At 47.2% G+C, this 16,065-nt stretch overlaps 1 pseudogene; it reads right to left on the bottom strand.

Annotated features, from left to right (window-relative positions):
* Positions 1 to 15,301: 15,301 nt before the first annotated feature.
* Positions 15,302 to 15,554, bottom strand: LOC107137759 (annotated as a pseudogene).
* Positions 15,555 to 16,065: the final 511 nt, after the last annotated feature.

Raw genomic sequence — 16,065 nt, 5'->3', positions numbered from 1 at the left:
GCTCCGCTCTGGTCCTGGGACTGTACTTCCAGTTGTTTGCCCAGCCAGTGCCTTGCAGCACCAGCTCACCCCAGCCACATCTGGAGGTTGGCAGGAAGGCGGGGGTAGCTTAGAAGCCACACTTTCTTCCTGGGTCTGCAGCAGACTAGAGGTGGTGGGTTAAGGGTAGTGCCTCTCAGGGTGGGCTAAGGGGACTGCGGTCTGTCTAAAGGTGAGCCCATTATGTGCCCAATGAGCAGCATGTACAAATGTCCCTTTTACCCTTTCACCCTCAGAGCTGTGTGAACATATGGATGCTAAGTCTTGTGGGGGTGTTGGTGGTGAGAACACAGTGTCAGCAGCAGCTGGGACAGGACCAGGTCGTGTGACTCGATGTCCAGGGCTCTCTAAGTATTTCCGAGTGGCCCATAGCTGCCTCTGGCTGGCTGATCTTTGCCCATTCTACCAGGTATGGCTGTTGAGAGTGGCAGGTATTTGAACCTTCTAACACCAATTTGGACCAGCAGGTGACTGCAGGGACTCACCTTTGCAGATGGTCAGCAGCTCCTTTACAAACCTATAGCCTGGCCCCGGGAAGTGGACATGAAAAAAATTCAATAAGCTGCTTAATGGTGGAAATTAATAGTGGCAATTAATTGCTAAAAGCACCCAGAGACCAGGGCAACAGATGGATGGCGAAGAGGAGATCCTTTTTCCGTTTGTCTGCTGTGCGCCAAAGGCTCCGTTTCTTTGTAAACAACTTGCACTGGTTTTGTGAGGATTCAGGGTAGAAGAACACCAGTGTTGGAGTGGGCCTTGGTTCTGAACCCTCTGTTTATCTCTTCCTTGTTATGTCATCTTGGGCCGCTTGCCACACTTCCCTGAAGCACATTTCCTCATCTACAAAACAGGGGAACAAATCTCAATTTATAGAGCTCTCTAAGAGTCAATGGAGTCATCTACATGAGAGGAAGATGGGATTTGGAGCTAATTCACATTCTAGCTCTATCTGTTATTAGCTGTGTGACCTTGGGGCGAGTTACTAATTATCAATTACTCTGAGCCTTAATGTCTTCATCTGTAAAATAGAAATAATAATAAAAACACTCATATCACTGTCATTGTAAGGATTACATGATATGATATAAAGATGCTAAGCACATGGCTTATTTATATGTTTTCTATAAAAACACCTTATTATGAAATGTTTATAAGGTTTAAGCTCTGTTGGTAATGTTGTTCACAATAGTAACATTTGTCAAATGCTTATCACATGCCAGGTGCAGTTCTATACCATTTATAGGTATCAGCTTATTTAATTTCCCTAAAGACCTAAGAAATAGATGCCATAACTATTCCTATTTTATGGATGAGGAGACTGAGGTTTAGAATTTAGTGATCAAGTGAAGCAGAACTCTGAGAGGTCACCTGGAAAAATTAGTCGATGCAGGGGCTGGTCTGGTTAAGCCCAGTCACCTGGTCTTTTGACTCCTTGGCTCTATCTGATTTGGGTGGTGGCCGCCTGAGGGATCCCTGTCCTGTCTGGGCAAGCAAACACTCAGCATTCCACCTAGTTATTTTGCAGGACTCAGCCAATCCCAGCCCAGGAATGCTCCCCGTCCAAACCAACCCTTTCCCTCATCATACAAACTGATTAATGATACCACCACTCTGTACCCCAAATTTGTGTGTCATCCCAATGCAGGAGAGCATTCTGAGCAGAGGGAACAGAATGTGGGTCCAGGCATGGAGGCACAGAATGGGATTAAATTGTAGGACCTGGCAGATGGCTCTGCAGGGCTGAGTTGATAGGGGCTGGGCAGAGTGCGCATGCCAGGAGCCCTGAAGGCAAGGGGCTGGGAGGTGGGCAGGGTTCAGAACTGCACTCCTCAGCCTTATATGCCCAGTGGCATCACCCAATGAGCTTTAAAAATCCTACTGCTTGGGTCCCACCTTTGGAGATTCTGACTGACTGGGTATTGGGATTTTAAAAAGTTTCCTGGTTGATTTTTGGTGGGGGCAGGAGGGTATTGGGGATTGAACTCAGGGGCACTTGACCACTGAGCCACATCCCCAGCCCTATTTTGTATTGTATTTGGAGACAGAGTCTCACTGAATTGCTTAGTGCCTAGATTTTGCTGAGGCTGGCTTTGAACTCATGATCCTCCTGCCTCAGCTTTTTGAGCTGCTGGGATTACAGGCATGCACCACTGCATCTGGCTAGTTTTTGGTTGATTCTAACACCAAATTGAGAGCAAATATTCTAGAAGGTCATGTAAGGATGTGTAGGCCAAGTATGTAGACATGCGCAGTCCAAAAAACTAACTTTAAATAAAACGAAGAACTAAGTTCTTCAGCCACACTAACCACATGCCAAATGCTTGGTGACCACACAGGACTACTGGCCGCCATGTTGGACAGAGCAGATGCAAAGCATTCCCATGATCTCAAAAAATTCTTTTGGGAAGGTCTGATGTAGACTTCATCTGGTTGGCAATGGGGAGCCACTTCAGGGTTTTTAGGAGGGGAGCAACCTGGCCAGATTTTTGCTTTGGAAAGAGAATTCATAGACAATACAGAAAACAGATTCAGTGGATCTGATGCTAGTAAAACTGACTGTAGCAGAGGGAATAATCAGGGGACTGTTTTGAGAGTCTAGGTGGAAAGAGAAGCCCTGAACCAGAACTGGAACGCCAGAGCTAAAGAGGTTGGGATAGATTTGAGATGAGTAAGAAAAGTGTGCTAGGCAGAATACGCAGGACCACTGGGTAGAGGGCAAGCAAGAAGCTAAGTTTAGGTTAGTGTTCATATTTTGAGTCAGTTGCCTGGAGCTTCCTCTCTGGAATGGTTCTCAACCCCAGGGTATTTTGTGCCCCAGGAGACCTCTGGTTACACCTGGAGACATTTTTAATTATCACAAATTGGGAGGATGTGTGCTGCTGCTAACATCTCTTAAGTAGAGGCCAGTGATGAAGTAGAGGCTGGCAAACATCCTATGATTCACAGGAGAGTGCCCCCCCACCCCCAACCAAGAACTACTCAGTCCACAAAATCAGCAGTAATGAAGCTGAGAAACCCTGTCCCATGGGGTAGGAGAGGGAGACCTACCTGGAAGAGATATTAAGACAATGCAGTCAGAGTCGAAGGGACCGGACTTCCAACTCTTGGGGGAGCAGTTAGTGGAGATCTCCGGGAGATGGTGAAGATCAGATCTGGAGCTCAGGAGAGAGGAGTGGTTGGAGAAAAGCAACTGGGCATCCCCCGTCACCTCTCCTGCTGATGAACCCCACACCTGCAATCCAGACCACCCCATGGCCACCCTGAACTCGAAGGAGGGAATGGAGTAAGAATGGGGGCTCACTCAGGGAGCAGCCATACTTAACAGGATAAATGGGAGGAGACCACATCTTTGGAAAATTCTTCGGATGGAGCCAAACATGGTCTCCTTTTAGCCCCTGCTTTTAATAACATCCATAATGTCCCATCTATCCGACATCTTAATGCATTGCAGACAGTAATTGCATATCTTTATGTCATCCTCCAGATGGGATGCACCCAGTGCCTTGAGTTGTTTGAGTCATGCCTTTCAGATTCCTCATGCCCCAGGCCATCATCCACTGTGGCCCTTTGGCCATGGGAAGGAAGGCATGATTTTTGCTCCCAGATCCCCTGCTATTCTGCACACCCCACATGTATGCACAGAGGGTATGCCCTGCACCATAACTAAGCACTGGGATCAGGACATTTTTTGAGACTAAGTGGGAAAATGGGGCCATCCAACTTTGAAGCCTGTCTGTGTTGTGAGTTGAACAGTGTCCTCTCAAAACTCACAAACACTCAGAACCTCAGAATGTGACCTGATTTGGAAATAGGGTTTTTGCAGATGAGATTGATAGAGATCTTGAGATGAGATCATCCTTGAGTTAGGGTGGATGTCTTTCTAAGAAGAAAAGACAGATGCACACAGAAAAGAAGCTCTCGAAGGCGGTGGTAGATCCTGGAGTTGTGCTACCAGGAGCCAAGGGATGCCTGGAATCCCCAGAAACTGGAAGAAGGAAGGGCCTGCAGAGTTAGCGTGGCTCTGCTGACCACTTGGTTTCAGACTCTTCCATCAGGATTGTGAGAGAGTCAAGTTTCTATTGTCTTAAGCCACGTAGTTTGCGATGCTTTTTTATGGCAGCCCTAGGAAACTAATGCAGTCTCCTAAGTTCAAATGCTAAATGAATATACCTTGACACAAATATTTAATCCCAGACTTGCTTGTCACACCTCCTGAGGTTTAGGAGGCCTCTGGACTCTCTCTTTAAAGGCTGTATCCTATCATTTGCCAATTGGTGTCTCATCCTAGAAGGAAAGGGGATTTAGGGGTGCCATGAACCTTGGTGTCCAAAGCAGCTTCCAGTATTCAGATAACCAGTTTTATTGCAAAATCAAGCTTGGGTATAGCTCCTGATTCTTAATAATATTGAACTATACTGTTAAAGACAACTAACCGCCATTGAATACTCATTATGCAGCAGTACTTTATGGATTTCTCAGTGAGGGTTCTATACTCTTTATAACACCCTATCATCACCCCGATTTTATTGATGAAGAAACTGAGGCTCAGAGAGTTTTCTCTAAGAACTTACCGCTTATAAGAGGCAAAGCCCATATAAGCTCCACAAACCCCAAGGAACCTGGCACCAACTATTGTTTTCCAGCCAGGCTTTTTCCAAAATGATGATGCTGGGTGAATGTCCCCTTGGATGAGTGTGGCCGCCTTCAGGAGTGCTCAGGTTTTGTGGCTGATGTGGAGGGATGAGGTAGGTGGAGAAAGCAAAGCAACAGTTGCTGATTAAACACCCTCAGGATGCTATACAGATCACATTATTTCGGGGACATCATGGGCCACTTTTAAATTCTGAATTCTGGGATGGGAGGTTTTCTAAAGAGAAGTGGCCCCATCTGCTGCCATCACTGACGCTGTGGCTGCCCACATCATATCTGTCCTGCCTCCGCCTCCCTTCCCTATTTACTTAGCCTCAGAAGGAAACTAAATGAGGTCTCAGAGCCATATAAAACCAGGGATCCAGTGTGGTCTGTGGCTCAGAGCGGCGGCAGTCTGGGAGCTTGCTGGGAGTGCAGACCCTTAGCCTATCTCAACTTAGAATCTGTTTTAGAAGGTCCCCAGGGCACACGTGTGCACACTATGTGTGAGATGCAGGTCTAAGTGACTCAAAGCAGGCCATGACTTGTGTGAGTTTCATGCTCCCTGGGAGATTAGGCTACTGGGACCCCACATGGGGGTCCCGAGTTCCCAGATCTTGGGCTTCATGTCAGACAGCTTCAATCAAGTCTGTCTTTGATAGGTCCTGTCCTCTGACATGATTAGATGCCTCCTGCCCCAGACCCCCAACCTGGAGATGCCCCTCCTGGTGGAGCAGCAGACAGTTTTCAGGAATTGCCAATAACTCTTCTTACACCTGCTCATGCGAGGAGGTTGGAAGCTTCTGGGATGAGGTTCCTGGATAGCTAAGTGCATCGGATTTCATGGCTCAAAAGGCCTTAGATGTGCATTTTCTAAAGGAAACGCTAGCCCTCACCCTGCTTTCTCTGTCCAGTGCTCAGGAAGCAGCACTCGCTAACCTGGAGATGTCAAAGGAGATCAGCACTGAAGATGAACTGCACCGCTCTGTCCCCAGTCCTCGGGGAATTTTGGATGCATGGGCTGGATGGTCTCCATGCAAACGATTTTATTACTCATTGTGGGCCACAGTGGCTTCTGGTAGGCGAGGTCCTTTTGAATTTAGCAGAGGATTAGAGGCCAGGAAATTTTCTGTAGATCAATATCGCACAATGTGTGGCCCTGCGGCCTGAAGGTGCAGGAACACTAGTGGGAGGCGGCGAATCGGGGGTGGTGAGTGGGAAGGTCAGCAGCTCCGCGGTCAACGCAGCACCCTGTGGGCTGGCAGCTCAGATCACCTCTGACACGTCTTCCAAGGCAGGTTGTCCTGTGACAACTGATAGGACAATCTCACCAGCTCTGGGCCAGCTGTCCTTGGCAGAGAGGATGATTCACACAGCAGGGCCTTATTAACCTGTTTACAATGAGTCATCAGGTCCCCATGGCCCCTGGTTCCCTCAACTGTAAAATAGGAATCTTAGTAACTGTCCCAGCTGCCTCACAGGGACATCAGGTCTCCATCAACACCAGCGGAAGGTGGGGAATAGGGCTGGCGGACCACAAAGCACCTACCCCGCTCCTGTGGCCTTGCTCTGTGCAGCGGACACATCTCGGCTTCCTGTTGGTGGAGCCTTCACTCTTGAGCACTAGATGCCCGATGGGGGCATGCACAGAATGTCTGCAGGTCCTGGGGATGGAACCCAGGGCCTCATGCCTGCGAGGCAAGTACTCTACCACTGAGCCACCTCCAGCCCTTCACACACACAGTGTCTGAAGAGAAGGTGAGTTGAGGTCACTTGGGATCAAGATCGACACTGTACCCTTCGAAAATCCTGCTAGCCAAGGCAGTTACCTCCAGGTCCTCCTCCTGTGCCTCCCTCCGGGAACAGCTGAAGAGTACTTAAAACAACAACAACAACAAAAAAAAAAAAAACAACTTTTTAAGGGACCTAGCAATCTATTTCTTTGACATTGAATTTTTAAAAATTATAAAGGGAAAAAAAAAAAGGCAGGGGGATAAAACCCCAGGAAGGTGGAGGGGAAGGAAAGCAGTGTCTGTAATCTGGGAACACTGTGCTGGCCACTTCATCCAGCTATGTTCTAACTGGGAACTTAGCTGGGAACATAGGCCTTTGTCATCTGGTCCTGAGTCTCTCTCTCCAGTGTCCTGTCTCCTGTCGCCTTGACTGCATGGGTCTTATTAAGACTTCAAATATATACGTATATATACCCACATATAATAATAATAATAATAATAATAATAATAATAATAATAATTTATTATTATTAGTAGTAGTATAGTAGTAATAGTACCAGGGATTGAACTTAAGGGCATTAGATCACTAAGCCACATCCCCAACCCTATTTTGTATTTTATTTAGAGATAGGGTCTCACTGAGTTGTTTAGTGTCTTGCTTTTGCTGAGGTTGGCTTTGAACTCGTGATCCTCCTGCTTCAGCCTCCTGAGATGCTGGGATTACAGGTGTGTGCCATCGCACCTGGCCTGGTTATATATTTTTAAATGAATAACCTCTATGTCTTTGCTCATGCTGTTCCTTCTGCCTGGGAATTCCCTTTCCCTCCTGTGACATACTTCTTCTGTCCTCAGAGGTGGATTTATAGGAAGCTAAGGAAACCTCACACAGCCTGTTCCAAGGCCCTGGGATAGGGGCTCTAGAAACGTGTTCTATTGACATTGAATTTTTAAAAATTTTCCACTAGGAAGACATTTTGCCTACAACTAAGCCCACTGCCTCTTTTCACTCCATTGTCTCCTCTGCCACTTGCTGCCACGTATATGGCATGGGAGGAGACTCGAGACACATTCATACTGTGATATAGTCAGTGGCCCTGCGCTTCAGAGCTACAACATCAGGTGGGGTGGCTTGGGGTGGTCTTGGGGATATTCCTGAAAGCCCTTCCTACATGGAGACAGTTTAAAAATTATTATTGAATAGATGATGACCTCACTAATATGCTCAATGCTCTCCCAACTCAAATTCTCCCTGGTGCAAACTCAAAATGCTCAGCTCAAACTTTGCTATGTGGTCCTGAGGCATTTTAAGATGTCTAAATGCATTTTTAAGATTTAGAAGAGAAGCTCAAAACACTGATGCAAGATAAAAAAAAATTATTTAAAAAAGTTAATAAAGCTCAGACACACCATTGTAACTGCAGTTTGGAAAGGCATTCTGAAATGTTTCTGTAAAAAAACTAAGGCATTGCAGACACCAATTTGGCTTTGTCTGTGAGGGAACCCTTCTTTTTTAATTTATTTTTTATTTTTTAGTTGGACACAATATATTTATTTATTTATTTTTATGTGGTGCTGAGGATCGAACCCAGGGCCTCGCACGTGTTAGGCGAGCGCTCTACCGCTGAGCCACAACCCCAGCCCGAGGGAACCCTTCTTTTGATTATTTTTCAATTTTTTAAATTAAAAAACCAAGAAAATATTCAAATAAAAATCAACACAATATGAAACAGAAGCGATAAAAACAAGCAACGAGATAAACAGCAAAGTATTTTGGTATTGAGGAGTGAATTACGATATGTATTTCATTAAGAGGGAGAAACGTTGACAACGGCTAATGAATCAATTCATAGGTGGTTTGTTCAGCTAATGATGGGAAATCAATCACACGAACATATTTGAAAAAGATTTAAACTCCTTGTGGATTTGGAGTAATGACTGACATGGACGAAGATGCTCTGATACTTCCATACATTGCTACCACTGGTGACAAAGTGGTTACCTGGTGCTGTTGATTTAAAAAGAATTCGAGACAAATCCTTACATAAGAAAACTGAAAATACTTTGAAGTTTTGCAGTTTATACATGAAAAATCCCCGAGAGACATTTTCCCAAATTCATAACAATTCTAACAATTCACTCGACTTTACAAATAATAACTCAATTTTGCTTTTGTATCCCCACTCCCCTTGCCTGTGAACACACACACACACACACACACACACACAGAGCCCTGTGTAAGTCTTAGGTCCCTTGAAACTGGAAATGACCCAGTTCGTCTTTCCTGAGTCTCTTTGGGAAGCCTTCCTGTCTCCCATGGGTGGTGGTTTCCCACAGGACACAGGTCATGCCCCCACTTCACGTGGTGTCCTGTTCATTGATCTCGGCCTTCCTCAAGGGCAAGAACTGCACGGTACAGTCTGAAGATGCTTAAGACTGTGAGAATCTGAGGGCAAGGGATCCCGTGAGAAATGGCCACAGTCCTTGGAGCCCAGAGAATGACCTCCTATGCACCAGGCACAGTTGCTCCCTTTGCTGCGATGCCTCTGTCCTTTCAGGAAGTTTCATGGGATGTGTGTTTCTCTCCTTGCTCTCTAGGAAAGACTGAATACCCATCCCAGCACTCTTAGTGGTGTGCTTGTGAATACGGTGAGTGGGGGAGGGGTTTGGGATGCTGATAGCCTGCCCTATGCTGGAGTCCATGTCTGTGGGAGGCTGACATGTAGGTGTCAGGGAAGCAAGACCAGGGATGCTAGGGAGTCCATGATGGGAAGGGGAAAGGGAAGAACTGAGTGTGTGTGTGTGTGTGTGTGTGTGTATGTGGTGTGTTGGGGGGGGTGTGGAGAGATGCATCCAGAGGGCAGGGACAGTGACTAGGCCTCTGAGAGAGGTCTGGAAGTGGGTTCTCTGGGGGGGGGGTGTCTCCACAGGTTTTCTGCCTTTATTTCTCAAATTCCCTTGGAGAGACAGGGAAACCAAAATAATTCCCCCCCCCCCCCAAGAACATTTGGCTTACTTTTCTGTCTTAAACAGATTCTTTAAGCCTCAGTTTCCTCATCTGTAAATCCGGGAGACAGTTCCCATACACAGTGAAGAGTATTGGGAAAAGAAAATTATATAACAGAAGTGAGTCCATCCATGCAGAAGTCCACATCTCCTCTGCTGAGCAAGTGCCCCTGGTGCAAAGTGGGTGCTGAGTTTGCACCCATGGCCGATGCTGACCGAGCACTCACTTGCCAGGCCTGGATCCGGGCTCTGCCACTGCCCAAAGAATTCTCCAGGTTTTCAGCACCATGTACCTTTGTCAGTTTGAAGCCACCCAGATTCCTGGAGTGGAAGCAGAGAATTCCTGGGCCACAGACATCCTTAGAGGATTTCCAAACTACTTTAAGCCACAGAACACTTTGTTTGAATGACATCTTATGTAGAAGCCCATTATGTCAGATGGGATGGGGCTGGGCTGGTGGCAGCACAGGATGAGGGTCTCAGAGGCCCCCACCTGCTCACTGGGTTTGGATGTATGAAGATCTGCTCCTAAAGAAACGTGCACTGAACCCAAAGCTTCAGTGTTTGAGTCTAAATGCCTTACTTGCGGATGGTCAAGGGACACTGAAGAGTACAGAGAAGGAAGATAGCTGCCTAGTCTAACTCAGGAGGCCCTTACTTTCTCCTGGCCTCAGTTTTCCCATCTGTAAGGAGTGGAGGGATTCTGATCACCCTAGTTCACAGGCTGCTCCCATCTAACACATGGTGCAAGCGCCACCTAGTGGTGGTAGTGGGTTCTGGCACCGGGGGAAGCCTTGCTCTTTTCCCAGGTTTAGGCACATGTAGGGCTGTACACAGGTGACCCTGTCTTCTAGCCAGGGTGGTATTTTTCCCGGTACAGGTTCGTCAGGCACCTTCTCTCATTCCTCATGTCCTCACACTGGGAAGAACATCAAGAGGCCTAGAGAGGTGGCATCAAGAGGCACAGTGGGAAATATTCCCTGTGGCCCTGCTGCGATTTTGGCATGATTTACACCAAGGCCCTTCCCCTTGGCTGGTTTTTTGCAATGAAAGGGGCCCAAGAGAGATCAGGATTCTTAACCTGGGATCTATGAATCCATGGCTGGGAACTTTATTAAATTCTTGAAATGTTGAGAAAATGTTGTATGTATTAGCTGTTTTAGGGGGTAAGAGCCCAGCATTTCATTTGTTTTCTTAAAGTGGCCTGCTACTCTTTTCATGTTAGCAGCCCTGGTCGAGATGAATCCTGGGGCTCTGGGATTCTGGGGTCTTCCTTGGAATGTTCTCACACTCAAGGATCTCAGAGCATTCACACTGGGCAGTCGCGCCCCGTTTGCCAGCAACGTGGAGAAATGCTAAGGAGGTCAAAGAAGATGAAAAGCAGAAGCCCCCAGGTAAGGACCAATGACCAAGGAAATGCTGTTCAGTTCTCAGCAGCTCTCAGTCAGAGAAGGACCAGGGTTTGGTAGCTGAGCCCTGGAACTTTGCAGACCTCTGCCACCTGCAGGTGCCGTCTGGCTTTCACCTGGGTCCTTGGGGGACTTCAAAAACAAGAACCCACAACTGGCAGAACTGGGCGTGTTATAGTCCCCATGGTCTGAGCCTGTCAAGCTGCAGTGATGGGTTGATTGACTCGGGCTTCACTCAATTCCTCTCATCCCCAAGGTGCCAGAGGTGACCCATTCCAATCCTTCTGCAAAGCACCAGGCAGGGCACAGACGTGGAAGCTGAAGACACTTAGTTAACTCTGGAGCCTCTGCTGTGTCAGGCACCATACTAAGTATGTCACCATGATTAGTTCATTTGATCCTCACAATAGCCCTGGGAAGTATGTTTGTTTCCAACCTATAGTTGCAGACTTTGAGGCTCAGAAATGTTGGGCGACTTGCCCCAAATTAGAAAACTTGTAGATGATTAGACTGGGTTACTAATCATGTTTGTAGCCTGTGTATGTAGGGATTTTAGAAGTGATGGCAGGGGGGTTCCCAAATGTGGTTTTCAGGACTTCAGGAGGCCCTCATGCCTGGCTGAGACCTGGGTGGGTTGCATGTTAGCCTAGGATACTGATGATTTAGTTGGGATTTAGCCAACCAGTGGGAGTTAGGTGCTCGCCCCAGCTCTTTGCTGGCCTTCTTGCCAAACTAGCAGCCTCAAATTGCTCATTGACTGCTATTTGGGTTTCTCACTTCCTGGTGACTGAGGATCTGACCCTAACACTCCCAGGACCACGCCCTGCTCTGCTCATGGCTGGGCTTGGGAGTCCATCCATGCAGAAGTCCACATCTCCTCCGTGCTCCCCTCCAGGGCCTTCAGACTGACAGTTTCAGGGACCCCTCCCTGAACAAAGCAGTAGGGCCGCACCTGCCTGAGAGCAGGGATTTTCCTACTCCAGGCGCCTGCCTACTCTTTGCTCCCAGCCCCAGGCAGCAACAGCTAAGAGGAAAGGGGAGGCTGGCAGCTGTCACTTACCTGCCTCATCTTCCCCACCAGCCTTCTGTACTGGGGTGTCCAGGACATCTGGGAAACCATCACGATTTGATGACATGTTTCTCTTTGGAACTGGGGCCTGGGGGAATCCTGTCTAGAACAAGGTCTCCCAATCCCTTTTTTCACCATTTTAAGAAACTTTATGACCAGGTCCCATTCTGCCTGTCCCTGCCCCCCTGGTCACTACTGCCACCAAATCATCCTTTGTCAACACTGGACTTTTCAAGAGTGTCCCTGACTCATCCATGACACTGTCACATAGTACTTGGATGACTTAAATCATCCCCATGTTCAACATGTGCCCATTGAGCCTGTATGAGGTGCCACTTGTCTTATCTCCTGGGGATACATTCCTGTTCTGTTGATTCTCATGCCGCCATGCTTAACATAGGTCTGGACATATGGTCCACAGTCCCTACATCTGTTGAACAAATGAACAAATGAATCTTAGAATGTAGCTAACTGAACCCTCTGTCGGTGCTTCTAGATGCTGCTTCTGGCAAGTGTCTGCCATCCTGAGTATATTTGTAGCTGCGTCTTCGAATTTACAGGCAGGATTTTACCTTTGTCCCTATTAAATAGAACATGTTTGTTCCAGGTGTCTGTCCCTCCAGACCCATGGTCACCCCCTTCCACGATGCTTTCTGATCCAGAAGTGGACCTGTATGACCAGGCTTATCTGTCCTGGGGCTTCCTGTTGGGTTTGGCTAATAGGGAGCTCTGGCTGGAGCCAGGGAGAGGTTGCGGTATTTATTTTCCTGACTCCCTCCTAGAGGGAGTGGTCCTTCATCCCCAGGTCACTGTTTCTCTCCAGGTGGCCTCCTTTACGTGATTTTCATCCTTCTGGATTCTGACAGCTGCTTCCTCCTCCTTCATCCCTGAGGCTTAGGAGTGGGAACAGCTCTGCCAGTGCTACCCTGGGTTACAGAACTGTTTTCAAGGTTTTTTTAAAACTTTGTTCCCACTTTTGTAAGTAGTCCCTTTATAAATAACCCATCTTCAAATGATCCTAATATGAGTGTGCCATCTGTTTTCAAAGGGACCCTGACTGCTCAAATGTTAGAGTTGCCCAGCGTCCCAGCCCCAGCCAACAACCCTGGCAACCATGACCACCCCGCTTCTCCAAGCTCTCTACAAACACGGTCCCCTTCAGCTCCTGATTGATGTAATGAGAGACTCATTTGAGGGATAGAACTAACACTCACTCAAAGCAATTTCCCAGAGATAGCTAGCTAGTAAGCACTGGAGGTGGGGGAATCGATCCCAGGGAGACTCAGCCCAGAGCCTTTGCACTGAGTCTGTGGGATGCTGACTTACTTGGTACTATGCTCAAATTCAGGGCATTTTTAAATAAGATAAGCGTGTCTACCAAATCCTATCCAAGTCACAGAAGAGTCTAATGAGTGGCTCTCACCACCTTCCAGGTGTCCAAGGCAAACTGGTTTCCTGTGACCTGGATGTATGATTATACATCACTGCAACATGTTCATACAGTTGTCACGTGATGTCTCCCTTAAATCTAGATGAAAAGTATCTCTGGAAAATTCCAAACCACTCTGTTGAGCCTATTAAAACAGGGAAAGAATCTGTAATGATCTCTCATCAGTAGGATCCTTTTCTTTTCTTGGAAGTTTCTCTTGGTTTCCAATTTAGTTCTTTCACTCATGTCCCTTGACTAATGACCCTTTAGCTGTCACAGTTCTAGAATCTTGGTCTCCACTTGTTCTAACCATATTACCTTGAGTGAGCTGTGCTGAGGCCAGATGCAGACCAGGAGAGAAACTAGAAGGAGTTTGACAGGTTCTTTGTACTTGGAGTTCCCTGGGGAGCTACACACTATGTAGGGCCACCTGAGGAAAGCACAGGGGCTGGGCAAGGGACAACACTGGCTAGCTCTGTTGAAATTCACATTCACTGTGACAGAGCATATGGTTTGAGACTATCCGAAGTCTCCAGATGTTTTGGGGGGTGAGCCAGGGTTTACATAAAAACAGCTACTGACCATATTGCAGATGTTAAGAGATCAGTTTTCAGAAATGCTTGGTTCATTGACTACTGTGTCCCAGGAACTTGTGGAGACAAAACAATTTGTTCAGCCAATAATTTCTTGGTCTTTGCCTTAGTGTTGTTCAAGGATCTGGCCCCAAGTGTCCCCCTGTGGATGATCAGGGAGATGAGGTGAGGAATTTCAGTAAATCCAGGTGGACATTGTCCACCCATCTTCAAATTACCTCACTCAGTTACAACAGCCGGAGCCAGCCATGGTCTCTTGACAATTCTTTGTTCTACACACATTTGTGATCCAGGAGGGAAGATGGAATCCTGATCCCTAACCCAATCTCTTGGTCACACAGACTAGCATTTACCACACTCCCTCGTGCTCCCCTCTGAAGGCTGCAGAGAGGGGTTCCTGCGTGTTGACTTACAAGGCAGGTGCTTTCTCTTTTCAGGAGTGAGAGGAAATCGCTGTTGAAGACCTGGGGAGGCCTTAGTTATATGCTTTGTGTGAATAATACCTGTTCTGCAAGGAGAGCAGCTTGGGAGCTGCAGCTGAGAATGGGTGGTGATTATGCAGAGCAGCAGGGGGCTAAATCAACGCTTCTGATGTTAATCAGCTTCTTATTAGAACAGGGGGCAGGACCCAGGAGAGCCAAGGAGCCCAAGGGACTGGCAGCCGAGTTGCCCTGGTAACCACATCCTAATTGGAGAGGGGTGACCTGGGCAAATGGAGAGGGTGAAGCTGAGGGATCTCCTTTCTCCATCTTTCTGTGCTGACCTTGGAGAGGGAACATGGAGGAGGCAGCATGGTTGGAATGGCTCTTGAGGACCCCTGTCCTGGGGTCCTCACACAATGAGCCAGAGTTCAGAAAGCTTCCAGAAAACTTGGAGCACCAAGACCACAGAACACAGCCTGGAGGGCTTCTGACTCCAGGGAGAGAGTCGAAGTAAATCATAGGCCAAGGCTGCCTCAACCAGCCCAGCAACTCCTGAAAGTTAGTCAGCATTTGACTCCCATGATAACCAGGTTCATTCATTCTCTTATTTTTTTTAGTTCAGATTCCAACTCTCTGGCTGCCTACATTTCTTTTTTATAAATCGGTTCATATACAGAGATGTTCCTTGATTTATAATGAAGTTATGTCCTGATAAACCCATCAGAAGCTGACACATTAAAATGCATTTGGTACACTAACTTCTGGACGTCATAGCTCGGCCTAGCCTACCTTAGACATCTTCAGAACGGTTAAACTTTCCTACCATAGGGCAAAAAACCCACAAAGCCTATTTTATAATAAAGTGCTGAATAGCTCATGTCATTTATTGAATACTGCACTGAAAGTGAAAAACAGAACTGTGGTCTGGGTGTGCTTTCACACAATACTCTATAAATTTAATTAATTAATTAATTTAGATGTTTAAACATTTTAATGTAGCTCACATCGGCTGCTCTGATTCATTTCAGCTCCTTCACGGCCCAGCCTGGGAGCAGGGACCGCTTCAGCTTCTCTGCTTTCTCCTTGTGATGAGCAAGGTATAAAGGTATCTGCTACATCGAACTTCAAACTTCACATTATCCTTGTTTTTATTGTTCTTGACAGATTTGGCATCCTTTCAAATGGCTGTGAGCAGAAAATCTTTGATTTCCTCAGTTTTCCGTGGCATGTTGATGAGGTGGGCAGATGGCACACATGGGCACTTCTCCCCGAGGACAGCCACAGACCCTCACAGCTAATACTGTGAACTGAAGGGAAAGGAAAAAGTACTCTATAAGTGTAATGGCAGTTTTATTATTCTGAAAAGAAAAACAAATTTGAGCATGCTTTGCTTTTGACTGGGATTGGAAAGAAAATCTTTTCTGTGACGGGTCACTTCACAGATGCTTCAGGCTGGCCATAGCCTCTGCCCCATGACTCAGCCTTGCATGTGCAGTGTGAGTGAGAGGTGCACGGTCAAGGTCTGCATGGACAGGCAGAGCTGACCTGGACTTTGAGATGGTCAGGGGGGCTGTAGTCCACTGAGCCATGCTGGATCCAATAGGCATCACTTTGCTCTTGGAATTAAAGGAAAGGATCTGGTGGCAACAACCAACACAGACTGGCAGGGGGTGGCCCGCTGGACTACTGTGACTAGAAGGAGCCTAAGTCTCTGTGCAGGTTTGGTGGAAAGGCTGCTG

This window comes from Marmota marmota, unplaced genomic scaffold (assembly GCF_001458135.2).
Source record: "Marmota marmota marmota unplaced genomic scaffold, marMar, whole genome shotgun sequence".
NCBI classification, from domain to species: Eukaryota; Metazoa; Chordata; class Mammalia; order Rodentia; family Sciuridae; genus Marmota; species Marmota marmota.
The sequence above is the reverse complement of the archived record's forward strand: the minus strand, read 5'-3'. Positions and strand labels throughout refer to the sequence as shown.